This window comes from Thunnus albacares, chromosome 1 (assembly GCF_914725855.1).
Source record: "Thunnus albacares chromosome 1, fThuAlb1.1, whole genome shotgun sequence".
Lineage (NCBI taxonomy): Eukaryota > Metazoa > Chordata > Actinopteri > Scombriformes > Scombridae > Thunnus > Thunnus albacares.
In genome coordinates, this window is record NC_058106.1 from 37,707,279 (window position 1) to 37,720,334 (window position 13,056).

Sequence of the window (13,056 nt, forward strand, 5' to 3'; positions counted from 1 at the left end):
TATTTTAATGGTTAGTTATTGTGAAAGCTTAATTCATTGCTCAATTTTTGCATCTTGTGTTGTGGGCTGCATCAGTTTTCCACAAATTTTAAAACTACCAATGGGCCGAGAGAGAAATCTCTCTCACAAAAAAGCTATCAACACTTTTCACAGGGACTCTGAGCTGATCCACTGCTTTTTCATTGCTGATTATACCTACAAGTTTTTGCTTTGTATAGACTGGTTTTATTCACTGGTGGTCAATAGCGTCTTGTTGATTGTTAATTATAGCTTCTGTACATTTTGCAAGCATCCAGAGGTTAGGAGGTCTACAGCATCTAAGTTGTTTTGTGTACAGTATATGTGAGGACAAAAGTGTCATGTGAAGGACTTATAGAATTTATAGAAGCATAGTTGACTCAGGGTCCTTCAGAGGCTTTGAATTTCTTATCACCAGAGTATAGCTGTGCAGGTTGTCAGATACGGTGGGTGAGCACATGTTTTGGTAAAGGTCCCTGTACAAGCATGATGATACCAAACCTGCACTGTCAAGGCGAGATTTTGAGAAGCTTCACATAGTGAAGCCCTACTGTTGTTTGTCAAGCATGTCTAAAAGCACAAATTGTGTTGTATTGTGCATCTCCTAGCAGGTACTAACTACTTTGGCCAATGGTCTTGTCACAATATCTGGCAATGGCAGTAAAGAACAGTACTGAAACAAGCTTTTACTTTGTTGTGGTAGCGGTCTCAGTTTGTCTGTGTGTCATGAAGTCGAGACCTTTGGAGAACTCCGCCAATTTTTCACAAAGTCTGTTTCCAGGTGTTGGAGAGTAGTATAAAGCCTTTTGTGGCTCCAGAGGGAGCTGCACAATGTCTGATAAATTGCCTCAAGTGTTGTCACTTGAGTCAGCGTCAGTTGGGGCTGAAGACTACAAGTCTGAAAATGAAAAAAATCTGGAGGTGCGGAGTTAGAAAGAAGTGAGGAAGTGAGACCTCTGTAGCTCCTCATCTCTGCTGGAGGCTAGAAGCTCCCGGCGACATTAGCCGCTACTAGCATAACACACCAAAATCTCCAAACGGACTGCTGATGGTTGAGTTGCATTGTGGGTAATGTAGCATAATGTAGCATCTGCTGCTTTTTTTTTTACTGTCCATCATGAGTCCGTCAGTGTTATATGTTAAATGCTAAATTAGTGTCATTTTAATTTTAACATCTGAAAAAGAGTAGCTCTGAGGAGATGGTTTCCTCTTTTTAAAACACAGCACATAACTGAACATCATTCAATATTCAGTCCATCTTCTTGCCTGTTATCTGTTTGACATTTATTTTAGTGCTTACTGTCCTGTCACATGTCTAAACCCAATGTTTACTTGGATGAAAGCAAAAAGGTCAGAGTCCAAAATGATAACAGTCCATGTAGGCAATAAATATGAAAGTGAATGCTGTTTATTTCTCAATAGGTAGGATTAAGAGATGGAAACATTCAGTATAGCAAGATTGATTTCCTGCATATCCATGTTTTAGGCTGTTCAGGACATGCAGGACTCAGATTTGCAGTAAGAGGGGACAACATTTTGATGGACCCTGCACCTGAACCAGCTCAGCTCATGGTTTTTTAAACTCACATCTCCCCTGTACGAGAGGGAAATAAAAAGCACAATAAATAATTCACTGCTCACATACATTTTGTATGAACGGGCCCCATCGCTCATCAGAGAGGTGTTGAGAGCAGAGGGAAAGAGTTGATTCCTTTGGGCACTCATGCTTTTTGATCTAATAAACACTGTTAGATCAACGCAGTGACATCCATTTATTTATTTATTTTTGGTAATTACAGCGAGATGCCCAGAAACTGCTTAGGCCCGGCCTTGAGTATCCTCCTTCACGCTTCACTCCACACACTTATGTTATCCTCATTTTCATCGCCTATAGTTCAAAGTCATGTCTTTTGACCTTTTACACCTTGTACTCCATTTCATTTTCAGCTCACGCCTCTCCATCTTCATCTCCATTTTCTCCAGTCTCCTGTCGTTCCTTCACCTCTTCTTTCTTCATGCCCCCTCTGTGTCTTCCATCCTCACAGGTAGGTTCCATCGGCTGCCATGAAGCTCTGTTCCCACTTTCATGTGTTCATTTTTTATAAATCACCACCATGCTACATGTTTTTTTTTAGGATATTATGTTGCCATGTAGGTGTCTACCTGTCTGAGAGTTAGTGGGAGACTCTGCTGCTACAACCTGCAACGATTAGTTGGTGGACAGAAAATTAATCAGCAACTATTTTGATAATCGAATAGTCACTTCTGTCATTTTTCAGGCAAAAATGCCAAATATTCTCTGGTCTCATTTTCTCAAATGTGAGGATTTGCTGCTTTTCTTTGTCTGAGAAATTGTGAATGCCAAATATTTTATCATTTTATAGACTAAATGGTTAATCGACTAATTGAAAATATAATCAGCAATGATCATTAGAGAATGATCATTAGATGCAGCGCTAGCGGGGATCATGTGACCGACTGACACAGCCGAAGTCGTCAGCAGGCTAGTTTTTGATAGCTTTCCAAGTCTTCTATTTGTCCTGTCAAGGATGATAAACAGTAAAGAAACACATAACACAACTGTCCTTGAAAAATGAGTAAAACTCTGCACAGCAAAGAGAAAAACACAGTAAAGTTTGTCCAACAACCTGCAAAACATTTACAGGTGTTAAATCAATGATTATTAGAGAAACTTAAGACTTGTAGCACTTAACTATCTCCAAAATATGACATATTTATTGTGGATTTTCATGCAAACATGACAGTTTATTCAATTTTTAAAAACACATTTAAGGATCTCTTTGATATTACTTTACTTTATGTATTATAGTTCTAACAGATTAACTGAATTTTCCCCTTAAATTCTTCTTCAGATTACATCCAACTGTATTCAGACTGTCTGTTCAGAGAAATATCAGATAGTAACGAGGACACAGCTCAATACTGCTGCATCAAAAACCCAACGAATGTCATTTTCAACAGTGAAATCCTACTGAAACGTGTCCATTGACATAAAAACGTTAGTTAGCTCAGCTCTCTCAGTCGGTCATGTGATCCTCTCCTCGCAGTGGTCTGTTGAGAGTCTCCTGTGTGTCGACACATCTGTCACTTAGGAGAAACATGAACTTCATACGTGAAGTATGTGCTTCTTCTTCCTGTAGAAGAGATGATCTGAATAGAATTTGGAGTATTTTGCTGCATTATGTCGCCTACTAGTGAGGAACAAATGAAACATCATCTCATCTCATTTAAGACGATACTTGATATGATATTGATAGTGAATTAATTTCGTTACCACCTCGTGTTCAGACAGGTGTGTTGTCACAGAAGTGCATAATGAATCAGTTCGGTTAATGTCTTCATTACCATTACATTATAGTTTAATCTCACAGTCATTATGGTGTGACATTAGGTAGCTTAACTTTCTCTTGTGCCATTTTGGTGAAATCATGGCTTTGATATAAAGTGATGAGGTATCAGGCTGTGCTGTTAGTAGAAGTCAGGTGCATGAAGCTGGAAGCATTTATGATGAGTTTCTAATGACTTCCAGAAAGCAGCTGTTTGACTCATGTGTGACTCAAGTCAAATTAATCGCACATATGAGTTCCAGTAGGGAAAAAACCTCTCACATCAGCCTCTTAGTACCGACTACCAGAGGGATGTGTTGAATTATCTTATAAGTTCCACAATGTTCCAACAAACGCTGCTGTGAATCCACCAGCGTCAACACACCGAGACAGTAAAGATCTTCCTATATATACAGTATATAACTTGTTATACTCCAGGAACATTTTATACTCTTTGTGCTTTGTATGAAAACATATGCAAACCTCTGTGTCAGCTGAGGTACTTTAACTAATCCAGAAAACCCAAAAGACCTTTATAGAAGAAGAACAACTCGTCTGTATGTCCTCAGGTACCTGCGTCTCACTGTAAAACATAGAGACACACAGTAAGACTGAACCAGTTTCTCTCTACTGTGATCATTCAAACACAGAAATAAGCATCTGTGTGCTATGAAAGGGTCATATTCACATCTCTGACGTAGACGCAGTGTCATGGCTGCCAACAAAAAGAACAATAAGTAACAGCTAATAAAGGCGGTATATCAGTTATGTCTAGTATAATGCTAAATGCTAACTGCTAAATGCTGCTTTGTCATGTTTTGATGTTGGAGGCTGTGACGCAAAAACACTGTTGACATTAAACCTTCAATAACAGCTGCATGCATTTTGTGTCATCTGCACACATTGTGTTACATTGTGTACATTATTTTTTATTTTGCTAATTTTTGCTGAAGCAGAGCACATGAAATACATTAAAAGAATGAAACCTGATGATGTTCATGTCATATTAGCTTCCTCGTATATATATAATCCTGTCCTGTAGATAAGATTCAAACAAATTTAGGATCATGCCAAGAAATCCAGTTTTCTAGTCTGTCCAGTGGCGTCATATTCTAACGTTGATCATACAGTTTGTAGTGTGATGTAGCATCATGATCCAGTCACATTTGGATTTATTTTCAGCTGAAATCACCATTTAAACAAAAGTCTCGATCTGTAACTTCAGAGTAATAATCAGTCGGTAAAAATATTGCAGGAAGGATGATTTAACTTCACATTGAAGAGTTTAGTGTCATGGAGGCAGAATGACCAGCAGTGATTCTATAACACTGTGATGAGAACACGTCTGCAGATGAATACCTAAGATTGCAATAATGGACGGCGGTTTCATTTCATTTCACACTGACAAAGCTACACCTGCCGTCTTTTGTTCCAACTCTGTGGATATTTCTGGTTAGATTTGCTGCCATTGTGAGACGTCGGGTTGGTAAGAAATCTCACACTCGGGCTGAGACGTCAAATGTAAATGTAAGATTGAAGTCTCTGTTTTTGAGAAAGTTTCCCAGATGTCAGAATCTTCATGGTTTTCTTTATTATATCTGTTTGTGTGTAGTTTAAAGGAATGTTGACTGGTGTGATTAGTTTAGTCGCTGTTACGTCTTCCTGCTTCCTGACTGCAGCATCCAGCGTTCAGTCCTAAAGCAGAACTGAACGTCCTGTTAGAATCAGTCATTCGCTTGTAATCCGGTCTTTTGGATTGTTGCTCTGAAGCGTTTGTGTGTGTTTCTCATGTCAGATGGAGTTTAAACTCTGCTCTCTTGTACGCCACCGGGGTCTCCGATTATCTGCCTCTGTGCTCAGAGGGGAAAGGGGAGGGGGGGGGGCGGGGGGTTTATCGTGTTGCACTACTTTGTCTTGCCAGGCACCGCGGCGGACGATAAGGTTTGTAAGCCAGCGAGGGGACTAGCAGCAGATAGGGAGCGCCTCGTCACATGAAGAGGCCTGCGGAGGGTATAGGTGGTCCTGACTCTGTGACTGTCAAACAGATGGCAACGGAGAGACACACAGAAGATGGCCTAGATTCACACACATGCTCTCTTACTCCATCCTCTCTCTCCTGCCCTTTCTCTCGTTTATTCCCTTCCTTCCTCGGTACGTTGAGATCAGCTTCAGCATCAGCGCTAACATCAGATTTTCTTCTTTGGATATTTGTGGGGATTTTTCTCTCTCTCTCTCTCTCTTCTGTGTTTTATTTTTTTTTTATCCCTGTCTCTTAGCCTCCCAGATTAAATGTGCGTTGGTTGTGCCTGTGGACGAAAGGGTTGCCTAGCAACCCGGCTGATGAGAGCAGCCTTGAGGCCTGCAGTGATGTCAGTCTGAGTCGGGGGAGGGGTGTGTGTGTGTGTGTGTGTGTGTGTATGTGTGTGTGTGTGCGTGTGTGTGTGTGTGTGTGTGTGCGTGTGTGTGTTTGTTCATGCGTGCGTGTGTCTGTATGAGAGAGATGGAGCAAGAGGATGGCAGGCCTAACCCTCAGCAGAGTTCAACATCATCTCACGCAGGTCACGTGCCGCGCTGCTTTAGTAGGCCACCGTTATGTAACCCAGCACAGCCGAGTCAGTCTGTGTGTGTGTGTGTGTGTGTGTTTGTGCGTTCGAGCATCTATAAATAAAGGCAGCGTGTGCACGCATCCCAGTGAGTGCGACCCTGTATGCGTGAGGCGGTGTGTGCTAGAAAGAAGCAGGGAGTCATGCGATGTGTGGGCGTGGCGAAGGCGAGGTCTCCCACCACCGATATCAATAGCACTGCATCACTTTCCTCTCAACCGGCTCAGCTGACGGAGAGCCAGCGTTTGTTTCAGCACTGAAGGCCAGCGAGGGACATGTGCTGAAGTTACTTATGTGTGTGTGTGTGTGTGTGTGTGTGTGTGTGTGTGAGTACATTTGTCATACATTTGCAGAATATCTGCTTTTGTCTGTAACTTCTACAGTCGCATAGTTTAAAGCTCTGAGTGATGACTTTAGTTTTTGCTATTTTCTTTGCATTGAAAGAGAGAATAAGCATGAAACACAAACTTCAACTAACGACTCTTTAAATTATCAATGAATCTGTTTTTCTTAAATTAGTTAATTAATTGTTTAGTCAATTAAATGTCAGCATCAGAATCAGCTTTAATGACCGAGTGTGACTCTGGTTTCTAGCGGCTCTCAATGTGTTTTATTCATTTTTACACTAAATCTGAAACATAAATGATCCATTCATTCAGTTCTCAGTGTATCCTCATGAGTTCTCCAGTTATAAGTAAAGCTCTCTATGACATAAATACATCACTAGATATTTCTTTCTATACACAAGTTAAAGACTTCTTACAAGCCAGCAGCAGTGTTCCTAGTAGATATTTATCCCTCTGCCTTCATTTACGTTCCTTCAGATCACCCATGAAAGGATTTTACCCTCAGGATCATTTGATCACAGAGTACAGAAATAGTGAGTTATGTCATGGCTTTTCAGTTTTTATTAATTTTGATGTCTATGTTTTGTATCAGGGTTGTATTTGACTCTTTGGGCCTCACTAGCGGTTCGGTTCAGCGATGACATCAGTTTCTAGGTCAACCTCTTTGTTCTAGACTGAAATATCTAGAGTCACCATGGTAACGGTGTTACAACACAAAATTTTAATTTGGTTTATGTTCAAATAACTACTAATGACATTCCCATCAGGCTCAGCTGTACTTTGTGCTAATTAGCAAATATTAGCATGCTAGCACGCTAAACTAAGATGGTGAACATGGTGGACGTTACACTTGAGCTGTACATACTTCTGTTAGTACACTTTCATGTAGTACACTGTGTACACTATGTACTTACTGGCATAGCATTGTCTCAAATCAAACACAGCCGCTGTGCACTTACCGGAAATGACGATCGCAAATTAGCATTAGCTAGCGTTAGTATTCGCGTTACCGTTCGCGCTACCAAATCATTACAGACTGCTAAATTAACCCATAAAACATACTGATGGCTTATATCCAACAACAGTATAGTGGTGCTTAGTGCTAAAAACACATGTATAACTTACATTTGTATAATGTGGCGATGTTCACCGTAGTTACAACGTACCCGGCTGCCATCTCCAGTTTGAAAAGTGGTCCCTCCCCTTTAGCTACGTAGCCAAGATGGCGACCATTGAGGGCGAGAAGTGTCCATAGTTCCACACTCAACTTTTTGACCGTTTTGAGTGCACCATCCGGGTTCTCACAGTGCACTGCATTTTCCCATACTTCTCAGTGTGAACGCACTTATGCGCTCAAAATGTTAAGTGTAAGTACAGAAGTATGCGATTGAAGACACAGCATATAGCTTAATATTAGCATGTTAGCTTTGACCTGAGCTGTGTCTCAAATCACATACTTCTGTTAGTACACTTTCATGTAGTGCACTGTGTACACTATATACTTAAAGGCGTAGTGTGCAAATTTCTACAGGGTAGTGTCGTCTCAAATCAAACACAGCCGTTGTGCACTCACCGGAAATGACGATCGCAAATTAGCATTAGCTAGCGTTAGCATTCACGTTATCGTTCGTGCTACCAAATCATTACAGACTGCTAAATTAACCCAAAAACATACTGATGGCTTATATCTGACAACAGTATAGTGGTGCTTAGTGCTAAAAACACATGTATAACTTACATTTATATAATGCAGCGATGTTCACTGTAGTTACAATGTAGTCGGCCGCCATTTCCAGTTTGAAAAGTGGTCCCTCCCCTTTTGTTATGTAGCCAAGATGGCGACCATTGACTGCACTGCATTTTCCCATACTTCTCAGTGTGAACGCACTTATGCACTCAAAATGTTAAGTGTAAGTACAGAAGTATGCGATTTGAGACACAGCATATAGCTTAACATTAGCATGTTAGCTTTGACCTGGTGTGCCTAAAGGTGTCTTCAGTCTGTGTGATGACAACAATTGTGTAAGTTTTATTACGTCACATTGTGAGAGACACCGTGTCAGACTGTACAATATCAGTTTGAGGATGTAAATAGAAAAAAGTAAATGAAAGCAGAGACACGTCATCAACTCGTCATCCGTCTGCAGCAAAGTCACACAAACTTCTTTTTTGTTTCACCTCCATCATTTTGGTTTTTGTGTGTTGTGGGCATATTAAGGAGAACGGGTGTGTTTTCCTCTAAACTTTATTCAAAATACTGCACTTACAAAATATCTCTCCAGCCAGTGTATTCTGTGTTGTTTCATGTCAGATTCTGATTGGTTGGTTTGTAGTCGTGGGTCGTAGCAGCCGTCACGTTGTGAGAATTTGGTCTTAAAGTTTTGCTGCTGTCTTTGGTCATCAAAGCTGCAAACCACCCATTGATGGGCGAGTTTTACAGGTACGATGACCAGAGATTTCACCGCGTTTCTCTCACGACTGTCAGCTTTACAGTCTAAAATCACACAGTGTAAAGAGGCTTTAAAAGGAGCCTCACAGAGCTGCTAGCATGTCTGCCGCATGTTTGTGTGTTTATGATAAACAGAAATGATAAAAACTACGTTGTTACTGTTCATCTTGTGTTTATTCATCCAGCATTCTAGGCAAACACCAGGCCGCACACACACTGTGTTGTTGTCTAATGCCATTAAAGGTGCAACATGTCACTGCATCGTTTGAGTCCATTACTACTAACTGAATAAATGATGAGAGTTTGGATTCCTGCCAGACTCTTGTGGACATGAATGATGCCTTTTTAGGTGACGTCGGTGCAAATAAAGAACTTGTGTAATCACTGTTTGCAATTAATAAAACTATATAAGCACAGATATTCTGGTGCGCTGTTGGCTGAGATAAATAGCATCGTCCTCTTTTGTTATATGTGACTCTTGGCAGCTGCAAGAAACGGTAATAAGGTCAGAGAAGCTAAACGAGGCACTGTGTGCTAATTAGTCTAATAGGCAATTACATACTTTTCGCATCAGTGTAACAAAAAGAGTTCAATAGACGATGAGATATGTGTTTGACAGTATTTTGAAGTGTCCTCTGTGATGTTTGTAGGCGTCCAGTTTGACCTTTTATTACAACAAACATATTAAAATGTTAAAGGAGCAGAAGACGTCGTCATGCAGTAAGAAAAGAAGTGAAAGTTGGTGGAGAAATGGTTTGTAGCAGTGAAAACAGAAGGCAGACAGATGGCAGATTCATAAAGATGTTATGTTCTTTCATGCATTTCCCTCTTTTCACAGACTCTTATCTCATGTGTGTGTTTTCCATGTGTGTGTTTTCCATGTGTTAGTGTGTGTGTGTGCTCCTACATGGTGTTTATAACATGTCTAATGTTGTCACAACTGTCCTGTCTCCATCTCATCCATCCGACACGACATCCTGTGGAAAAGCTGGTGCTGAGAAGTGAAAACTGTAAGTTTTCTTCACTAAAGCGACTCGTTGAAGGAGGCGCTTTAACGATGGCCCACTTCCATTTTGGCAGAACGACCCCCCTTTAGTCCCCTTCACTTCCCCTCAGGCTGTTCCATATGTTACAAGTAGGAAAGAGCAATATCTAGGCTACAAGTAGCACCTCGCAATTGGTGGAAAAAAAAAAATGTCGATTTGATAGCGTGGAGGTCAGATACGGCTTCATTCTCTCATCACAGCCGGTCAGTTTTAGCACAATTTGTATGTTGACAGTTCAATCAGTTTATTAGAAGAAAAGTCAACAGGGGACAAAATCCTCCGGGGGGGAAGTTGAAGGAAGGTGTGATCTCTCTGCATGGATTGGTGTGTGTGTGTGTGTGTGTGTGTTAGTGTGTGTCACCACTCCAAGTATCAGCACATCCATCACATCCCTCCATCTGGGGCAGCAGGTAACGTGAGCGTGATGTCAATACTCACTCATGCACACACACACACATTTACACATTTACACACGTGTTGTTTTGCTTATTTTCAGTCGTAGCTTCGTCTCATTCAGGCCTGATCTCGTCTTAATAGTCGGCTCGTTTCAGCACGAGTTTCATGTCCTGTAAAGATATATATTTCATGTTTATCTAGCTCGATGTTCAACCTTAAACACCCTGTTTAATCGTGATCGTGCCCCCGTCACACATTCAAGAAACGAATCCAGAGAGGTGTTCAGTCTACACACCACTGAGAGATGATTTCACCAACATTTTTGGCTCATAAACCACCAAAAGGAAGCTGGTGTTATTGCACTTTTTCTTATTGTCAATAAATCCTCTGAGAAGAGCAGAACCAACGAGGTGTTTGTCTGTTTCTCAATACTTTCTGACTCTTCTGGCCTGTCTGTGGCTCTCAGCCCAAAGCCAATTAGTTCCTGCTGAAGACGTAGATCTTTAAAAACCCTCTAGTAATGTAACTAGTAATCATCTCAAACAGCTGGTCACTGTTTTTAGCAAACATTTTTTCAAACAGGAAACAAAATAGTGCATTTGTTAGGGATTATTTTCAGCGGCGGATAAATCCATATTTGGTGCTCTAGTGAGTATTTCCGGCAGCAGGAAGGTGTGTGTGTGTGTAGGATTGAGTCTAAATAAACTACAGTGTGTGTGTTCATGGTAATGAAGAAACATGTCACCCAGCACAGCGGTGTGGCTGGTTGACATGTTTTTAATAGTTTAATTAGCTTTATGACACAGAAGAATAAGAGAAAATACGTGTTAGTCAGACATATTAAAGGACGAGTTCACAAGTTTTCAAGTGTGTCTTAAAACAACAATCAGCTGCACATATGAACATTCAAACTGCTGTAATCATTCCTCCTGTTCATACTGACCATTAGAAGATCCCTTCATAATGACCTTACAATGGAAGTGATGAGAAACAAAATCCACAGTCCTCCTTCTGAGCAAAAATGTATTTAAAAGTTTATCTGAAGATTATATTCAGCAGTGTGAGAAAGTCAAAACATGTGTCTGTTTTACAGAGTTTCAGTCTTTTATAGAAGGCGATAAAATTCCCACTTTGTGTCTGGACGGACAGTGTTTCCCTGTTGAGCAGCAGTGGAAGTATGGTAATAAAAAGAGGGAATATGACATTAAAATGACTGTAAATGTGAAAGATATCCACTTGATTTGACTCATTTGGATGTTGAAGCTTCATATCAGCTTCAGATAAACTTTTAAATACATTTTTTGCACAGAAGGAGGACTGTGGATTTTGTCCTCCATCACTTCCATTGTAAGGTCATTATGAAGGGATCTTCTAATGGTCAGTATGAACAGGAGGAATGATTACAGCAAGAAAAACAGGTTTAATGTTCATTTGGGCTCCTGACTGTTGTTTTAAGACACACATGATGAATTGTGAACCCGTCCTTTAGTTTTGACCTTTTTATGGGAAGATTTGACAACAAGAAAAAATATAAAATATGAGCAGACACTTTTCCTTTAAAATGAAAAAGCGTCTGCTTGTGACTTCTCATCACAGGTTGCATCTTGTATTTCACAAGAAAGAAACAAAGACAAACAGAAATGTCAGATTTATTTTGCGACGTTTTATGAGTGAACAACTGGAATTATTCTTTTATCTCCCTGGAAGAACTGAACACTATAGATCAGGATCAATAGATAGTTTTATAAAGTCACATGTACATATAATTTACTTATTCAATAATGTCTTTAAATAATTTCATAATGCCAAAAAGTATCCATTCATCCCAACTGAGTCGAGGTTTATTCCCTTTTTTTTTTAACTTTGATTAAGAATGAAATAATATTTCTTTGTTGATGATGTAGATTTCTCGGAGGGAAAACGGTTACTCGAGTCTTCTATGAGCTTCCTCCTCGTACTGTAAAGGCTATAAAAAGGTCGGAGTGGCTAACCTTCCCCTCCCGGTGTTGTTGTTGTACACATCCATCCATTAAGAGCCGGTGGGTGGATTTGAACCCTGCAGGCTTCCGTCTGGCTGCAGAATACTCAGCGTGTCTTTTTCTGGACCTGAAGGCCTTCGTTACAGCTGCTACACTGATCATTTCACATCAATCTAATAGATCTAATAGACCATTACTCATATTAATAACTGAGTTTACTAAAAAGCCTGAAAAATCTTTTATATTTTGAACATTTGAATGAAAATTAGGGATCGAAATCTTTCTTTTTTTTTAATGAAACAGCAGCAACTTCTTGAGAGACGTTCTGTTTATCAGTTCTTCCCCTTCAACTCAAAAAAAATAAAAAAAATTCAAGACATCTTGACTTCACACTTTTACCCCAAAAACAGACCAGACAGTAAATTCATCCAATGAGATCAAACCTTTCAAGATGTGGAAAGATTGGTTTAATAATTCTGTTTTATTCAAATTCAAATTCAAATAAGCTTTATTGGCAGATCACTACAGAAAATTATTAACAGATTATCAATAATTTTACAATAACATGTAAATATAAACAATAATATTAAATACAATATAATAAAAGGCATTTTTTTACAGATGTAATCACACAGAAACATTTACTACAGAGCTGATTTCTCTCAGATTAAGACTTCATATATTACTGCACATTGACTTTTCTCCCCACATAGATGGAACAGTTTCTGAAGATCAGGGATATGATTTATTCTTTCAAAGAAAAAACTGCTCTCAAATCTTTATATTTGTCACAATATAACAGGAAGTGAGATTCTATTCTTCTATCCATCCAACCATGGTGCGATGGTGCAGCGTTTAGCACTGTCGCCTT

General features: G+C 39.8%; 1 protein-coding gene across 1 annotated transcript in view; it reads left to right on the forward strand.

Moving 5' to 3' along the window:
• LOC122986650 (SH3 and multiple ankyrin repeat domains protein 2-like) overlaps window positions 1-13,056 on the forward strand; it is a 254,098-nt gene that overhangs the window by 237,233 nt on the left and 3,809 nt on the right. The window lies entirely within an intron of this gene.